Source organism: Jaculus jaculus, chromosome 1 (genome assembly GCF_020740685.1).
Source record: "Jaculus jaculus isolate mJacJac1 chromosome 1, mJacJac1.mat.Y.cur, whole genome shotgun sequence".
Classification (NCBI taxonomy): Eukaryota; Metazoa; Chordata; class Mammalia; order Rodentia; family Dipodidae; genus Jaculus; species Jaculus jaculus.
The window spans coordinates 102,902,205-102,919,516 of record NC_059102.1 but is presented as its reverse complement, the minus strand read 5'-3'; the positions used below and the strand labels follow the sequence as shown (position 1 = coordinate 102,919,516).

Genomic DNA, 17,312 nt, shown 5'->3' with positions numbered 1-17,312 from the left:
GCCCATTCCCCACCCCTCCTCTGTCTCAAATAAATAAATAATAACGTCTTTTTTAAAAGCCTCTGTAAACAGACTCTAGACACATGCACCACCTTGTGCATCTAGCTTATGTGGAACCTGGAGAATTGAACCTGATTTCTTAGGCTTCACAACCAAGTGCCTTAATTGCTAAGCCATCTCTCCATCCTCCCCCCTTTAATTTATTTTTGTTTTGGCTCGTTTAAAAAGAATAATGCAGGTAGAAAAATAATTAATAGAAAAAAATAAAACAACAAAAAAAGAATAATGCAAGTCCCTCAGGTTTTGCAGGCAAGCACTTAACTGCTAAGCCAACTTTCCAGCCCTGCATTATTGGTTTTTAAAAATTATTTATTAAGCCGGGCATGGTGGTGCACACCTTTAATCCCAGCACTCGGGAAGCAAAGGTAGGAGAATTGCCATGAATTCAAGGCCACCCTGAGATGACAGAGTTAATTCCAGGTCAGCCTGGACCAGAGTGAAACCCTACCTCGAAAAAAATTTATTTATTTATTTATTTATTTATTTATTTGAAAGAGAGAGAAAAGAGAATGGACACATCAGGGCCTCTGGTCACTGCAAACGAACTCCAGCTGCATGCACCACCTTGTGCATCTGGCTTACATGGATACTGAGGAATCAAACCTGGGTCCTTAGGCTACAAAGGCAAGTGCCTTAACCACTAAGCCATCTCTACAGCCCACATTACTCTTTTTAACTGAGTTGAATGTCAAAAAATTTTAGGGCTGGAGAGATTGCCAAGTGGTTAGGGCACTTGCCCATAAAGCCTAACAACCTGAGTTTGATTCCCCAGTGCTCACATAAAACCTGATGCACAAAGTGGCACATGCATCTGGAGTTCCTTTCCAGTGGCTAGAGGCCTTGGTGTGCCCATTTTTTCCTCTCCCACTTCTCACCCCCAGGTCTTTCTCTCCTTCTCTCTATCCCACTCTCCTTCTCCTCTCCTCTCTTGGCATGCCTTTAATCCCAGCACTGGGGAGGCTGAGGTAGAAGGTGGATAATTTTGAGTTCAAGGCCAGCCTGAGACTTTATAGTGAATTCCAGGCCAGCCTGGACTAGAGTAAGACCCTGCCTCAAAAGAAAGAAGAAAAAAAAAAAGAATAATGCAATCCCAAGTCCTTACTCTCTCCCGTGTATATTGGATGTCTTCTGGAATTACGTGCATTGAGAATCCATAACTGAATTTGATGAAGCTTTGTTCTCAAAAGTTCATGATGAATGGGAGAAATATAGTCATAAGCAATTAACTATGAAAGTCAAGTGCTGTAACAGATGGTAGAAATCAAACCCAAAGTTTAGTTCATGATATACTAGCTCTTAACACTAGTTTACAACCCCTAACCTTCCTCTAGTACTCAGAAAAAATGTAGTTCTAAGCCAGGCATGGTGTCGCACACCTTTAATCCCAGCACTCGGTGACAGAGGTCAGAGGATTGCTGTGAGTTTGAGGCCAGTTTGAGACTACATAGTGAATTCTAGGTTAGCCTGAACTAGAGTGAAACCCTAACTTGAAAAAAAAAAAAATTTTTTTTTTTTATTTCTGCCTAAGAGATGAAGAAAAATAACCTTCGGGCTGGAGAGATGGCTCAGTAGTTAAGTGCTTGCCTGTGAAGCCTAAGGACCCCAATTCAGGATTGATTCCCCAAGACCCGCACTAGCCAGATGCACAAAGGAGTGCACACGTCTGGAGTTCCTCTGCAGTGGCTGGAGGCCCTGGCGCGCCCATTCTCTCTCTCTCTCTCTCTGCCTCTTTTCTCTGTTTGTTGCTCTCAAATAAATAAATATTTTTTTAAAATAACCCTCTACTATAGGTTTGTAAAGCATGTGTACACTACCATGTCTACTTTTCAGCCATGTTTTCTCTCCAGAACTTAAGAAGCAGACAAGGGCTGAGGAGAAGGCTCAGCACTTAAAGGTGTTTGCAAAACCTGACAGCCCTGAGCACTCGCTCTTGCATGCGCTCTCTTTCTCTCTCTTGTTTTAAAAAAAAAAAAAAAAATCAGCAAGTTACCAATTTGGGATTATTTGTCTGTTTAGCTCAGCAGGTAAAGAACAGCCACAAGTCTGAGGAGAAGCAGTGAGCAAGCAAAGCCATCCATGAGGATTCAAGTGTTGGTGTGACTAAGTGGATAGTAGACTTCTACAGTGTATGAAAGACTCAAACCTGAACTAATACAGAAGCAGAGGATGATGGAGACCAGAGATGAACTTGGGCAAAATTTAGAAGAAAAGACTCCACTAAGTTTAGAGTTCTTCAGTAGAGGCAGAAAATGGTGAATTTTGGGGGATCTCTTTTTGTTTGTTTGATTAGTTGGTTGATTTTGGACACAGGGTCTTACCTAGCAGCTGCCTCAGGCTGAGGGCACCATTGAGCCTAACTCTTGGAGGTCTCTTAAAACAGAAAAAATTATCTAGGGCTGGAGCCAGGTGTGGTGGTGCACACAAGAGGACTGCTGTGAGTTCAAAGCCAGCCTGAGAACCACATAGGCCAGGTGCACAAGGTGGCTCATTTGTCTGGAGTTTGTATACAGTGGCTAGAGGCCCTGGTGTGCCCTCTCTCTCTCTCTCTCTCTCTCTCTCTCTCTCTCTGTCTCTGTCTCTCTCTTCCTCCCTCCCTCCCTCCCTCTCAAATAAATAAATAAAAATTTAAAGAATTATCTGGGGCTGGAGAGGTGGCTTGGCTGTTAAGGCACTTAGTGCTGGCAAAACCAAAGGACCTCAGTTCAATTCCCTAGGCCCCACATAAGCTAGATGCACAATGTAATGCATGCACCTGGAGTTCATTTGCATGGTGTGCCCATTCTCTCTCTCTGCCTCTCTCAAATAAATAAATAAAAATAAAATATTTTTTTAAAAAGGAGGGATGTGGGGGGAACTAGGGACATTTTCCTAGGAAAACAATTGCCTCTCCACCTTATTGGAAATAATTCATATTTGTCAGTTTCCGGAGATGAACCTCAGTGGTGATTCACATGGGGCCAGAACAGATTGAATAGATTCCCAGTTCTCTGCCTTCTTTCCATCACAGTTTACTTGGACAGTAGTGACACTTGGTCTACAACAATGCTCTAGACCAAGTGACTGCAGCTTGGACCTTTCCCACTTCATCTCTTCATTATCCCCTCTTCCATATATTAGACATCAAAATGTTTAAGAAGGGGGCTGGAGAGATGGCTTAGCAGTTAAGCGCTTGCCTGTGAAGCCGAAGGACCCCAGTTTGAGGCTCGATTCCCCAGGACCCACATTATCCAGATGCACAAGGGGGCACATGTGTCTGGAGTTTGTTAGCAGTGGCTGGAAACCCTGGCGCGCCCATTCTCTCTCTGTCACACTCAAAAATAAATAAATAAAAATGGACAAAAAAAATGTTTAAGAAGGGCTGGAGAGATGGCTTAGCAGTTGAGCACTTACCTGTGAAGCCTAAGGACCCTGGTTCGAGGCTCGATTCCCCAGAACCCATGTTAGCCAGATGCACAAGGGAACGCATGCATCTGGAGTTCATTTGCGGTGGTTGGAGGCCCTGGCATGGCCCATTCTCTCTCTCTCTCAATCTGTCTCTGTCAAATAAATAAATAAAAATAAACAAAAAAAATTTTTTTAATGTTTAAGAAAAGAGACAGGCAAGACAGACAACCATGTCTGTAATCTTTCATGTTGCCATCCAACATTGTCTAAGACCTACCACGTGGCAGACACCATAGGTCTACAAAGATGCTTTCAAGAAATTAAACAGGAATTAAACAGGTGTACAAACAATGACGCTATAGAACAAAATATCACATGTGCTCCTTAGGTAACACATTTCATGCCTCAGGAGTAGGAACTCAAGTGCACTTCAGAAATGAAGACTTCAAAGAGAAGTCAAGGGCTATAGAGATAGCCTAGGGGTTAAGGCATCTGCCTTCAAAGCCTAAGGACCCAGGTTCAGTTCCCCAGTACCCATGTGAGCCAGATACACAAGGTGACACATGTGTCTGGAGTTTGTTTACAGTAGCTAGTGACCCTGGTGCACCCGTTATCTCTCTCACTATCTGCCTCCCTGTGTGTGTATGTCCCTCTCCACTGAAATAAATAAAAGATAGCAGGGGGCTGGAGAGATGGCTTAGTAGTTAAGCACTTGCCTGTGAAGCCTAAGGACCCTGGTTCGAGGCTCGATTCCCCAGGACCCACGTTAGCCAAACACACAAGGTGGCGCACGCATCTGGAGTTCATTTGCAGCAGTTGGAGGCCCTGGCGTGCCCATTCTATGTATATATGTGCCTTTCTCTATCTGTCACTCTCAAATAAATAAAAATAAAACAGAATGTTTAAATATATATATATATATATATATATATATATATATATAGAGAGAGAGAGAGAGAGAGAGAGAGAGAGAGAGAGAGAGAGCGCTCGTGCGCACAATGGGTGTGGTGGTGCACACCTTTAATGCCAGCACTCGGGAGGCAGAGGTAGGAGGATCTCTGTGAGTTCGAGGCATCTCTGAGACTCCATAGTGAATTCCAGGTCAGCCTGAACTAAAGATCCTACCTCGAAAAACCAAAAAGTAAATAAAATATAAAAAGAAGTCAAGCATTCAAGTTAGGATTAAACAACAAGTAGGGGGGAGGGGATATGGAGAATGAAGGGGAAAGTGGGGGAAACGAGGGTATTACCATGGGATATTTTTTATAATCATGGAAGTTGTTAGTAATAAAAACTTTGAAAAAAATTTAAAAAAGAACAAGCAGAAGCTGATTACACACCTGTCATCCCAGTTTGGGAGGTTGGGGAAATAGGATTACTTGGAGTTGGAGGTTAGCAGTAGTTCCATAGCAAGTCCCTGTCTTAACCAAAACCAAGCTGAGCTTGTGATCAACATCTGTAATCCCAGCACTTGGAAGGTAGAGGTGGGAGGAGGTCAAGGCAAGCCTGAACTAAAATGAGACCCTATCTGATAAAACAACATAACAGCTAAGGGTGGTGACACATTTGTAATCCCAGCCCTCAGGCAGGAGGCTGAGGCAGATTGGTTGCCATGAGTTCAAGGACAACCTGAACTACAGAGTAAGATCATATGTCAAATCAGACCCTCTCAAAAAAAGTTGGGCTTGCCAGGCGTAGTGACGCATGCCTTTAATCTCAGCACTCGGGAGGCAGAGGTAGGAGGATTGCCATGAGTTCGAGGCCACCCTGAGACTCCATAGTGAATTCCAGGTCAGCCTGGGCCAGAGTGAGACCCTACCTCGAAAAACCGAAAGAAAAAAAAAAGTGGGGCTGGAGAGATGGCTTAGTGGTTAAGCGCTTGCCTGTGAAGCCTAAGGACCCTGGTTCGAGGCTCGGCTCCCCAGGTCCCACGTTAGCCAGATGCACAAGGGGGCGCATGCGTCTGGAGTTTGTTAGCAGTAGCTGGAAGCCCTGGCGCACCCATTCTCTCTCTCTCCCTCTATCTGTCTTTCTCTCTGTGTCTGTCGCTCTCAAATAAATAAATAAATAAATAAATAATTTTTAAAAATAAAATAAAGTGGGCTACACCAGGAATAGATGGTAAGACCCTATTGCTGAAGATTCCACATACTTGGGCTGCAAGGCCACTGAGAAATCCTGCTGGAACTGAGCTGATAACCTCCTCCATGTAGACCAGCTGACAGAAAGCTAGAAGAAGCCATTCTGCATGCAGTTCAATGGGAGAAAGAGAAAACACCAGTGAATGTACTCAACAGTGGACATTGCAAGCCTTATATTTGGCCTGCCAGGACAAATGAGCCAATAGGTGCAATAATCTGTCATAGTGGAAACCAACTGCCCTCTAATTGGACTGGAGGCCTGCTCCATGGGAGGGAATACATCCCTGATATTGAAAACTTAAAACAGAGGTAGTCATGAGCTCTAGGGGTGTAACATCTACTGTTGTCTGGCTAAATGTATATACTATGCTTATCAAACTGCCCAGTAAGCACTTCTCTTAATGTTCATATCCTTATGTTAATGCTACTCTCACTTTTGGTAGAGAATCTTCTCTTTTCAGATGGCAATGACCTTGGGATGACTCAGAAGGCATCATGGTGCTGGAAAGAAGTGACCGGAGTGCTCAGTACTGCAATTTTTCTGTCACAACTTCCAATATTTCTATCACACCTTCCAAGGCTCAGGATCTATTGCGGAAGATGTGGCAGAAAGAATGTAAGAGCCAAAGGAAGGGTAGGACTCCTTACAACATGCTCCCCCCAGACACAAAATGGCCTAGATATCTATGACCTCATAGTGCCTGACACTACCTACACAAGACCATCATAATAGGAGGAAAAGATCATGACATTGAAATAAAAGAGAGACTGATTGAGATGAGGTGAATGGAGTTTCAATGGGGAAAGTGGTGTAAGGGAGGGTATTACCATGGAATTTTTTTTTTATAATCATGAAAGTTGTTAATTTTTTAAAAATTTGAAAAGAAAAAAAAATAATTTCAACAAAACTGAAAAATCATGAGAGTGAAAAGAAGAATGAACAGAAGTTTGAAGTTAAAAAGGATGCCATGATGAAAAAAAAAGGTGGTCTACAGAGATAGCTCAGTGGCTAAGGTACTTGCTTGCAAAACACAATGGCTCAGGTTTGATTCCCCAATACCCACATAAAGCCAGATGCACAAAGTGGCAGATGTGTCTGGAATTTATATGCAGTGGATAGCACCCTGGTATGTCTGTGTTCTCCTATTCTCTCTCATTGGAAAAAAAATATATATATATGTATGTATGTATGTACACACACACATACACACACACACACTCTGGGGGGCAGAAGTAGGAGGATCATCATGAGTTTGAGGTTACCCTAAGACTACATAGTGAATTTCAGGTCAGCCTGAACTAGAATGAGACACTACCTCAAAAAACCAAAAAAATGTTTAAAAAGTAAAGGAAAATTCTGAATCCCTAAGAACAAAGGATATGTAAGACAGCAAAGGAAAATAAGGAATGAAGGAGGAGGAGGCTTGGGTTTAAGAGTCCTGAGGCCATAAATGAAGTCACTGGTATCCTTGACAAAGGCATATTTATCCTGGAAAAATTAAGATAAAAGTTAGATGGAATCCCAAAGGTCAAGTTGAAACTTCAGTTACAATGAGAAGTCAGATCTCTTAGGGCCTCTGAGTTCCTTCCAATTTTAATATCTATGTGATGATTAGTATATGAGGATACAAATTATCTTGACAACTATGAATGAATAAAGTGATTTTTTTTCTTTTTTCTTTTTTTTATTTTTATTTTTTTATTTCTGGTTTTTCAAGGTAGGGTTTCTCTCTGGTCCAGGCTGACCTGGAATTAACTCTGTAGTCTCAGGGTGGCCTTGAACTCATGGTGATCCTCCTACCTCTGCCTCCGGAGTGCTGGGATTAAAGGCGTGCACCACCATGCCCGTCTTTAAAGTGATTTCTTTTGCTTTTATATATATTATTTTTGTTTTTTGAGGTAGGGTCTCACACCTTTAATCCCAGCACTTGGGAGGCAGAGGTAAGAGGATTGTGGTGAGTTCGAGGCCACTCTTGAGACTACATTAGTGAATTTCAGGTCAGCCTGATACAGCAAGACCCTACCTCAAAAAATAAATAATTGAGCCAAACCAGGCATGGCAATGCATGCCTTTAATCCCAGCACTCAGGAAGCAGAGGTAGGAGGATCACTGTGAGTACAAAGCCAGCCTAAGACTACATAGGGAATTCTGGGTCAGCCTGGACTAGAGTGAGCCCTACCTCGAAAAACCAATGTATATATATACATACATATATATGCAAAATTGAGCCAGGTGTGGTGACACACACTTTTAATCCCAGCATTTGGAAGGCCAAGGTAGATGGACCACCATGAGTTCAAGACCACCCTGAGACTACATAGTCAATTCCAGGTCAGCCAGGGCAGAGTAGGACCCTACCTCAAAAAAACTTAAAAAAAAATTAAAAAGACCCTCTAAAACTAGGCATGGTGCATGGTGGCACATGCCTTTAGTCCTAGCACTCAGGAGGCAGAGGTAGGTGGATCACCATGAGTTCAAGGCCAGCCTGGGACTACATAGTGAATTTCAGCCAGGGTTAGAGCAAGACCCTACCTTGAAGAAGAAAAAAGTATTGAACCTAGGGCCTCATGTGTGGTAGGTTAAGTGTTTCACCACTGAACTATATCCCCCACTGATTTGTGTGTGGGTGTGTGTTTGTGACAGAGTCTCACTAAATTGCCCAAACTGGCATTAAACACAGAATCTGGGGCTGGAGAGATGACTCAGCAGTTAAAGGCACTTACTTGCAAAGCCTGCTGGCCAGGGTTTGATTTTCCAGTACCCACATAAACCAGATGCACAAAGTGGCACATGCAACTGGAGTTTGCAATGGCAAGAGGCCCACACCCCCCCCTCGCAAATAAATAACTACAAATACATTTTTAAATATTTATTTTGCAAATAGGGAGAGATGATAAGAGAATGGGCACACCAGGTTCTCTTGCCACTGCAAACATACTCCAGATGCATGCACTACTTTGTGCATCTGCTTTTACATGCAAACAAGCACCTTTAACCACTGAGCAATCTCTCCAGCCTGTTTTTTTGTTGTTGGTGGTGTTTGTTTATTTGTTTTGAGGTAGGAGCTTGCTTTCCAGCCTCGGCTGACCTGGAATTCACTATATAGTTTCAAGGTAGCCTTGAACTCACAGCAGTCCACCTACCTCTGCCTCCCAAGTGCTAGGATTAAAGGCATGTGCCACCATGCCTGGCTGTGTTGCTGTATTTTTTTCTTTTTTCTTTCCTTTTCTTTTTTTTTTTTTTCTTTTTTCCCAAGGTAGGGTCTCACTCTAGTCCAGGCTGACCTGGAATTCACTATAGAGTCTCAGGGTGGCCTCGAACTCATGTCAATCCTCCTACCTCTGCCTCCCAAATGCTGGGATTAAAGGTGTGCACCACCACACCCAGCATTGTTTTCTTTTTAAGTAAAAAAAAAAAAAATCTATTACTCACAAGTGAGTGTTTTCAGGCTGGCTTTGCTTCCCTGATTTAAGCAGTGGTTCCCATCTGAGAGGCCTAAAGAATTTCTGGGCACACACAATCCTGGCTTACCTGGGTAAAGGCTTCAAACAAGGGCAAACAGAGCCATTTAAGTAGCAAAGGACTTAGCACAGCAAGCCACCTCACCAGGTGTCAGATTGAGCATGATGGACAGGCTACACATTGCCCCACCTTGCCTTAGCCTTGAAGTCTAGAGGCTTGGTGTCTGTGACCAAATTTATCCCTAAGTCCAAGCGAGGGGAACTGGGCCCATGGGTCACAGTGTTTCTCTAGCAAGCTTCTGAGCCAGTGCCTGCCATCAGCTGGACAGGCACTGAATTTGACACAGCTGCAATAAAAATGTATTTAGAGCCGGGTATGGTGGCACACACCTTTAATCCCAGCACTTGGGAGGCAGAGGTAGGAGGATCCTCCTGAGTTCGAGACCAGCCTGAAACAACACAGTGAATTCCAGGTAAGCCTGGGCTAGAGTGAGGCTCTACCTCAAAAAACAAACAAAAAAAATTATTATTACTATTTATATATTTATTTATTTAAATAGGGCTGGAGAGATAGCTTAGCAGTTAAGGTACTTGCCTGTGAAGCCTAAGGACCCATATTCAATTTCCCAGTACCCATGTAAGCCACATAATGCACAAGACGACACATGTGTCTGGAATTCATCTACAGTGGCTAGAGGCCCTGGCACACCCATTCTCTCTATCTGCCTCTCTCCAATAAATAAATATATATGTTTAAATAAAATATGAAGGCTACCAGACATGGTGGTGCACGACTTTAATCCCAGCACTCGGGAGGCAGAGGTAGGAGGATCGCCATGAGTTTGAGGCCACCTTGAGAATACATAGTGAATTCCAGGTCACCCTGAGCTAGAGTGAAAAAATTATATACATACATATATATGTAGGTATGCATGTATATGTGTGTGTGTGTATATATGTATATGTATATGTATATGTATATGTATATGTATATGTATATGTATATGTATATGTATATATATGGGCTGGAGAGATGGCTCAGCAGTTAAGGTACTTGCCTACAAAGTCAAAGGACCCTGGTTCAATTCCCCAGTGCCCACGTAAACCAGAGCACAAGGTGATACATGTATCTGGTGTTCTTTTGCAGTGGTCCTGGCATGCCCACTCTTTTTGTCTCTCTCCCTCTCCCTCTATCTCAAATAAAGAAATAAAATATTCATATATATGTATGTGTACATGTATGTAAATAAAATAAACTCAATCTAGGTATAGTGGTACACACCTTTAATCCAGCACTCGGGAGGCTGAGGTAGGAGGATTGCTGTGAGTTTGAGGCCAGCCTGATACTAATTCTAGGTCAGACTGGATAGAGCAAGACTACCTCGAAAAAAAAAATTTTTAAGGCTGGGCATGGTGGTGCATGCCTTTAATCCCAGCACTTGAGAGGCAGAGGTAGGAGGATGGCCATAAATTCAAGGCCACCCTGAGACTCCATAGTGAATTCTGGGTCAGCCTGGGCTAGAGTGAGACCTTACCTCAAAACAACAACAACAACAAAATAATAATAATAAAACAAAATAGGATCAGAGTCCTGCATCAGCCTCCTAAGCAGCTGGGTTTATATGTCTGAACTGTAGGGGTGCAACTTTTAGATTGTTTCTGTCAAGTAGATTTGTCACAGGGACAAAAAAGAAACACAGCCAGGAAGCCTGGTGTTCTGTGTCCAAGGCATAATGAGCATGTTCCAGTTCAGCAAGAAGTCAAAAATACAAATTTGCTTTCTATTTTAATTCTCTCCAGGCCCTTGGCTGACTGGATGGTTCCAACCCACATTGAAGACAGGTATTACCCACCTAGGCCATTAAGATGAACATACCAACCTCCTCCAAAACACATAGTGTTTTCCAGGTACTTTTTAATTCAGTCTAGTTGAGAGAGAGAATGAACAAGCCAGGGCCTCTAGCCATTGCAAAGGAACTCCAGATGCATGTGCCACCTAGTGCATCTGGCTTTACATGGGCCCTGGGAAATCAAACCTGGGTTGTTAGGTTTTGCAGCAAAGTACCTTAACCTCTGAGTCATCTCTCCAACCCAATTGGACCTTTAACCAGCATGTGCTGGGGATCAGTGATAGAGTGCTTGGTATTCAGGAGGCCTAGGTTCATTTCCCAGTACTGCCAAAAAAAAGTCAAATCATCTAATCATAACACAATTTAAAAGCCGAATTCAGATCTTTAATCCCAGCACTAGGGAGGCAGAGGTAGAAGGATTGCCATGAGTTTAAGTCCATCCTGAGACTACATAGTAAATTCCAGGTCAGCCTGAGCTAGAGTGAGAGCCTACCTCCAAAAACAAAAGCAAAAAGCCAGATTCAGGAGCTAGGGAGATGGCTCAGCAGCTAAAGGCACTTGCTCGCACAGCCTGTCACCCTGGGTTTAACTCCTCAGCCACCCATTTAAAGCAGGATGGGCATTTGTTTGCAACAGCAACAGACCCTGGTGTGCCCATGCACGTGAAAATAAGTCAATAAACTTTTGTTTTGTTTTGTTTTGTTTTGTTTTGTTTTGTTTTGTTTTGTTTTGTTTTGTTTTAAGGTAGGGTCTCACTCTGCTCCAGGCTGACCTGGAATTCAGTCTGTATTCACCCTATATTCGAGGGTGGCCTCTAACTTACAGCGATCCTCCTACCTCAATTAAAGGCATGCACCACCAGACCCAGCTAAACTTCTTTTTTTTTTTTTTTTTTAAGCCAGACTTTACCAAGGTAGGAGGATCACTATGAGTTTGAGGCCAACCTGAGACTACATAGTAAATTCCAAGTCAGTCTGGGCTAGAGCAAGACCCTACCTCAGAGCACCCCCAAAATAAAAATAATAAAAGAGAGACTGGCTGGAAAAAATGAAGTAATTCTTTTTTAACTTTTTATTTATATTTGAGAGAGAAAGAGACAGAGGTAGAAAGAGAATGGGCACGCCAGGGCCATCAGCCATTGCACATGAACTCCAAAAGCATGCACCACCTGTGCATCTGGTTTACATGTGTCCTGGGGAATCAAACCTGGATCCTTTAGCTTTATAGGCTAGCACCTTAACTGCTAAGCAATCCTTCCACCTGAAGAAAGAAACTTTGTGGGTTTTTTTGTTTTTTGTTTTTTTTTTTTTTTTTTTGGTTTTTCGAGGTAGGGTCTCACTCTAGCCTAGGCTGACATGGAATTCACTATGGAGTCTCAGAGTGGCCTCAAACTCACAGCAATCCTCCTGCCTCTGCCTCTGCCTCCCGAGCGCTGGGATTAAAGGCATGTGCCACCATCACCTGGCTTCCAAGAAATAACTCTTTTTTTTTTTTGGTTTTTCGAGGTAGGGTCTCACTCTGGCTCAGGCTGACCTGGAATTCACTATGTAGTCTCAGGGTGGCCTCAAACTCAGCGATCCTCCTACCTCTGCCTCCCAAGTGCTGGGATTAAAGGCGTAAGCCACCACGCCCGGCAAGAAATAACTCTTAATATCAATGGTCTGAGTGCCCCAACCAAACAACACAAACTTTCAGACTGGATTAACAGGCAGGATCCTTCTGTTTGTTGCCTCCAAGAAATTTGCCTCTCCATAAAAGGCAGGAACTATCTTAGGGTAAAAGGATGGAATATGGTATTTCAAGCAGATGGGCCTAGGAGACAAGCAGGTGTTGCTATCTAATATCTGAGAAAGTAGATTTCAAACCAACATTAGGAAAGATAAAGAAGGTCACTTTATATTGATTAAAGGAACAATCCAACAAAAGGCCATTATAATTCTAAACATATATGTGCACCTAACATGGGTGCTCCCAATTTCATTAAATATACACTACTAGACTTAAGGTCACATATAACAGCAAGCACAATTTTAATGGGTGACTTTAATACTCCAGTCTCATCCATTATCAGGTCATCCTGGCAAAAAATAAACAGAGAAGCATCTGGATTAAATAAGGTCATAGAACAAATGGACCTAACTGATATATACAAAACATTCCATCCAAATGCTGCAGAATACACATTCTTTTCAGCAACACATGGAACATTCTCTAAAATAGACCATATATTAGGACACAAAGTAAATCTTAACAAATACAGGAAAATTGAAAAAATTCATTGTGGGATTAAATTACAAATCAACAGCAAGAAAAACTGTAGAGCACACACAAAATCATAGTAACTAAGCAGTACACTACTGAATGATGATTGGGTCATTGAAGAAATCAAGAAGGGAATCAAAATTTGTACAATCAAATGATAATGATAACATACCAAAACCTATCAGACAGAATGAAAGCAGTCTTAAAACAGAAATGTATAGCTTTAGGTACCTATATTAATTAGGGCTAGAGAGATGGCTTAGTTGTTAAGGCATTTGTCTGCAAAGCCAAAGGACTCTGGTTCAAATCCCCAGGACCCAACTAAGCCAGATACACAAGATGGCACATGTGTCTGGAGTTCATCAGCAGTGGCTGGAGGCCCTGGCGCCCATTCTATCTGGCTATTTCTCTCAAATAAATAAATTAAAATATTTAAAAAAATAAGCCTGGTGGCATTGCCATACCTGATTTTAAGATATATTACAGAGGGCTGGAGAGATGGCTTAATGGTTAAGGTGGTTGCCTGCAAAGCCTACGGGCCCAGGTTAGAATCCGCAGTACCCACATAAGGCAGATTCTCAAAATGGTACATGCATCTGGAGTTTGTTTGCAGTTGCTAGGGTGCCCATTCTCTATCTCTCAAAAAAAGTAAATAAATAAAAATTAAAAATAGAAAAAAAAGGGCTGGAGGGATGGCTTATCAGTTAAGGCATTTGCCTGCAAAGCCAAAGACCCCAGGTTCAATTTCCCAGGACCCACTTTAGCCATATACACAAGGGGGCATATGCATATGGAGTTTGTTTGGAGTGGCTGGAGGCCCTGGCACACCCATTTTCTCCTCTCTCTCTCTCTGTCAATATATACACATATATACGTATATACATATAATACATACATATATATATATATATAAAATACATGCATATATATATATTATGTTTTTTAAATATATTTTTTAATTATTTATTTATTTATTTGAAAGCGACAGACACAGAGAGAAAGACAGATAGAGGGAGAGAGAGAGAATGGGCGCGCCAGGGCTTCCAGCCTCTGCAAACGAACTCCAGACGCATGCGCCCCCTTGTGCATCTGGCTAACGTGGGACCTGGGGAACTGAGCCTCGAACTGGGGTCCTTAGGCTTCACAGGCAAGCGCTTAACCATTAAGCCATCTCTCCAGCCCTATATATATATTAATTACAGAACCATAGTAACAAAAACAGCATGGTAGTGGCACATAAACAGACATGTAGATCAAAGGAACAGAATAGAGGACCTAGATATCAACCCAGGCAGCTACAGCCATCTGATTTTTGACAAAAATAGGGCTGGAGAGATGGGTTAGTAGTTAAGGTATTTGCCTGTGAAGCCTAAGGACCCAAGTTCAGTTCCCTAGTACCCATGTAAGCCGGATGCACAAGGGAGCCCATGCACCTAGAGTTCATTAGCAGCACACCCAGTCTCCCTCTCTCTTACTTTCTCTCTCAAAATGGATTAATAAAATAAAAAATTTTTAAATGCTGAAAATATCCATTGGAGAAAAGGCAGCCTCTTTAACAAATGGTACTAGGTAAACTGGATATCTGTATGTAGAAGGATGAAAATAGATCTTTATCTCTCTCTATGCATAAGAATCAAGTCCAAATGGATCAAAGACCTTTTTAAAAAATATATTTATTTATTTGAGAGAGAGAGAGAGGAAGAGGCAGAGAAAAACAATGAGCATGCCAGGGCCTCCAGCAACTGCAAATGAACTCCAGACTCATGTGCCCCATTCTGTAGTTTGTCTCTGAATGTGTCCTTCGCTGTACAAAAGTTTGTTTTTAATTAATTAATTTATTTATTAGAGACAGATAGAGCGAGAGAGACAAAAGGTGAGAATGGGCACGGCAGAGCCTCTAGCCACTGCAAACAAACTCCAGACCGCATGTACCACCATGTGTATCTGGCTTACGTGGGACCTGGAGAACCAAACCTGGGTTCTTAAGCTTTGCAATCATGTGCCTTAACTGCTCTGCTAAGCCATCTCTCCAGCCCTGTACAAAAGCTTTTTAATTTCATGAGGTTCCCAATGGTTCATTAGTGGTTTTACTTCCTGAGCAAGTTGGGATTATATTCAGAAAATCCTTGCTTAGGCAAATATGTTGAAGGGTTTCCTCTACTTTTTCCTCTAGCAGTTTCAAAGTTTCAGGTCTTATATTAAGATTTTTTTTTTTTTTTTTTTTCAAGGTAGGGTCTCACTCTGGGCCAGGCTGACCTGGAATTAACTCTGTCATCTCAGGGTGGCCTTGAACTCATGGCAATCCTCCTACCTCTGCCTCCCGAGTGCTGGGATTAAAGGCGTGCGCCACCACGCCCCGCTATTATATTAAGATCTTTGATCCAGGCTGGGGAAATGGCTTAGTAGTTAAGGCGTTTGCCTGTGGAGCCTAAAGACCCCAGTTAAATTCTCCAGGAACCACATAAGCCAGACATGCAAGGTGATGCATACACAAGGTTGCACATGTGAACAAGGTGACACATGCATCTGGAGTTCGATTGCAGATTTCAGTGGCTGGAGGCCCTGGCATGCCAATTCTCTCTCTCTCTCTCTCTCTCTCTCTCTCTCATAAAAAAATAAACTAAAAAACTACTTTGAGATTCCATCTCACTCCTGCCAGAATGGCTAACATCAAGAAATAATAAATGCTAGCAAGAATGTGGAAAAAGAGGAACCCTTCTACACTGCTGGGAATGTAAATGGGTACAGCCATCGTGAAAATCTGTGTGGAGGTTCCTGAGACAGCTAAAAATAGATTTTCTGTTTGACCCAGCTATACCATTCCTTGGCATATATCCTAAGGATTCATTTCATTACCTTAGAGATACTTGCTCAACCATGTTTATTGCCACTCTATTCACAATAGCTAGGAATTGAAATTAGTCTAGATGTTCCTCAAGTGATGAAGGGATAATGAAGATGTGGCACATTTACACAATGGAAGTTCTATTCAGTGATAAAGAAAAATGAAATCATGATGATAATAATAAACATCAAAAATAAATGCTTGAATCCATGAAAAAAAAAATGAAATTTGCAGGGAAATGGATGGATTTGGAAAGGATTATACTAAGTGAGGTAACCCAGGCTCAGAAAGCCAAATGTTACATGTTCTTATATGTGGATCCTAACCACAAATATTTAAACTTGCAAGTCAGAATAAAAGTCAGTAGTAGCTAGCCGGACGTGGTGGCGCACGCCATTAATCCCAGCACTCAGGAGTCAGAGGTAGGAGGATCGCCGTGAGTTCGAGGCCACCCTGAGAATGCAGAGTGAATTCCAGGTCATCCTGAGCTAGAGGCCCTACCTTGAAAAAAAAAGTCAGTAGTAGCTGTGCATGGTGGTGCATGCCTTTAATCCCAGCACTCAGGAGGCAGAGGTAGGAGAATCACTGTGAATTTGAGGCCACCCTGAGACTACATAGTGAATCACAGGTCAGCCTGAAAACAAAAAGAAGAAGAAGGAGGAGGAGGAGGAATTCAGGGGATTCAGGGGAGTGGGAGTTTGAGAGGAGGAAAAAGGGAGTGTTGGGAGGGGATTATGATCATGATATATTGTCTATATTTGTGGAATTTGTAAATAAAAACTTTAATTTTTTTATTTTTATAAATAACAACTTCCATGATTGTAAACAATATCCCATGAATTCCCTTCCTCCACCCACTTTCTCCTTTAAAACTCTACTCTCCATCATATCACCTCCCCCTCTCAATCAGTCTCCCTTTTATTTTTTTATTTTTATTTTTTTGGGTTTTCAAGGTAGGGTCTCGCTCTAGCCCAGGCTGACCTGGAATTCACTATGGAGTCTCAGGGTGGCCTTGAACTCATGGCAATCCTCCTACCTCTGCCTCCCGAGTGCTGGGATTAAAGGCATGTGCCACCACACCCGGCCCCTCTCTTTTATTTTGATGCTATCATCTTTTCCTCCTCCTATGATCGTCTTGTGCAGGTAGTGTCAGGCTCTGTGAGGTCATGGATATCCAGGCCATTTTGTGTCTGGAGGAGAAAAAGTTTATTTTAAAAAGACTGAATATCCCCCCAGACACAAAATAGCTTGGATATCCATGACCTCACAGCGCCTGACACTACCTACACAAGACGACCATAAGAGGAG

At 42.4% G+C, this 17,312-nt stretch overlaps 1 non-coding gene across 1 annotated transcript; it reads right to left on the bottom strand.

Annotated features, from left to right (window-relative positions):
- Nucleotides 1-9,265: 9,265 nt before the first annotated feature.
- Nucleotides 9,266-9,399, bottom strand: LOC123457828. Its single transcript, XR_006635191.1, has one exon. It is a non-coding gene; the product is annotated as a small nucleolar RNA SNORA5 (small nucleolar RNA).
- Between the last annotated feature and the right edge of the window lie 7,913 nt (nucleotides 9,400-17,312).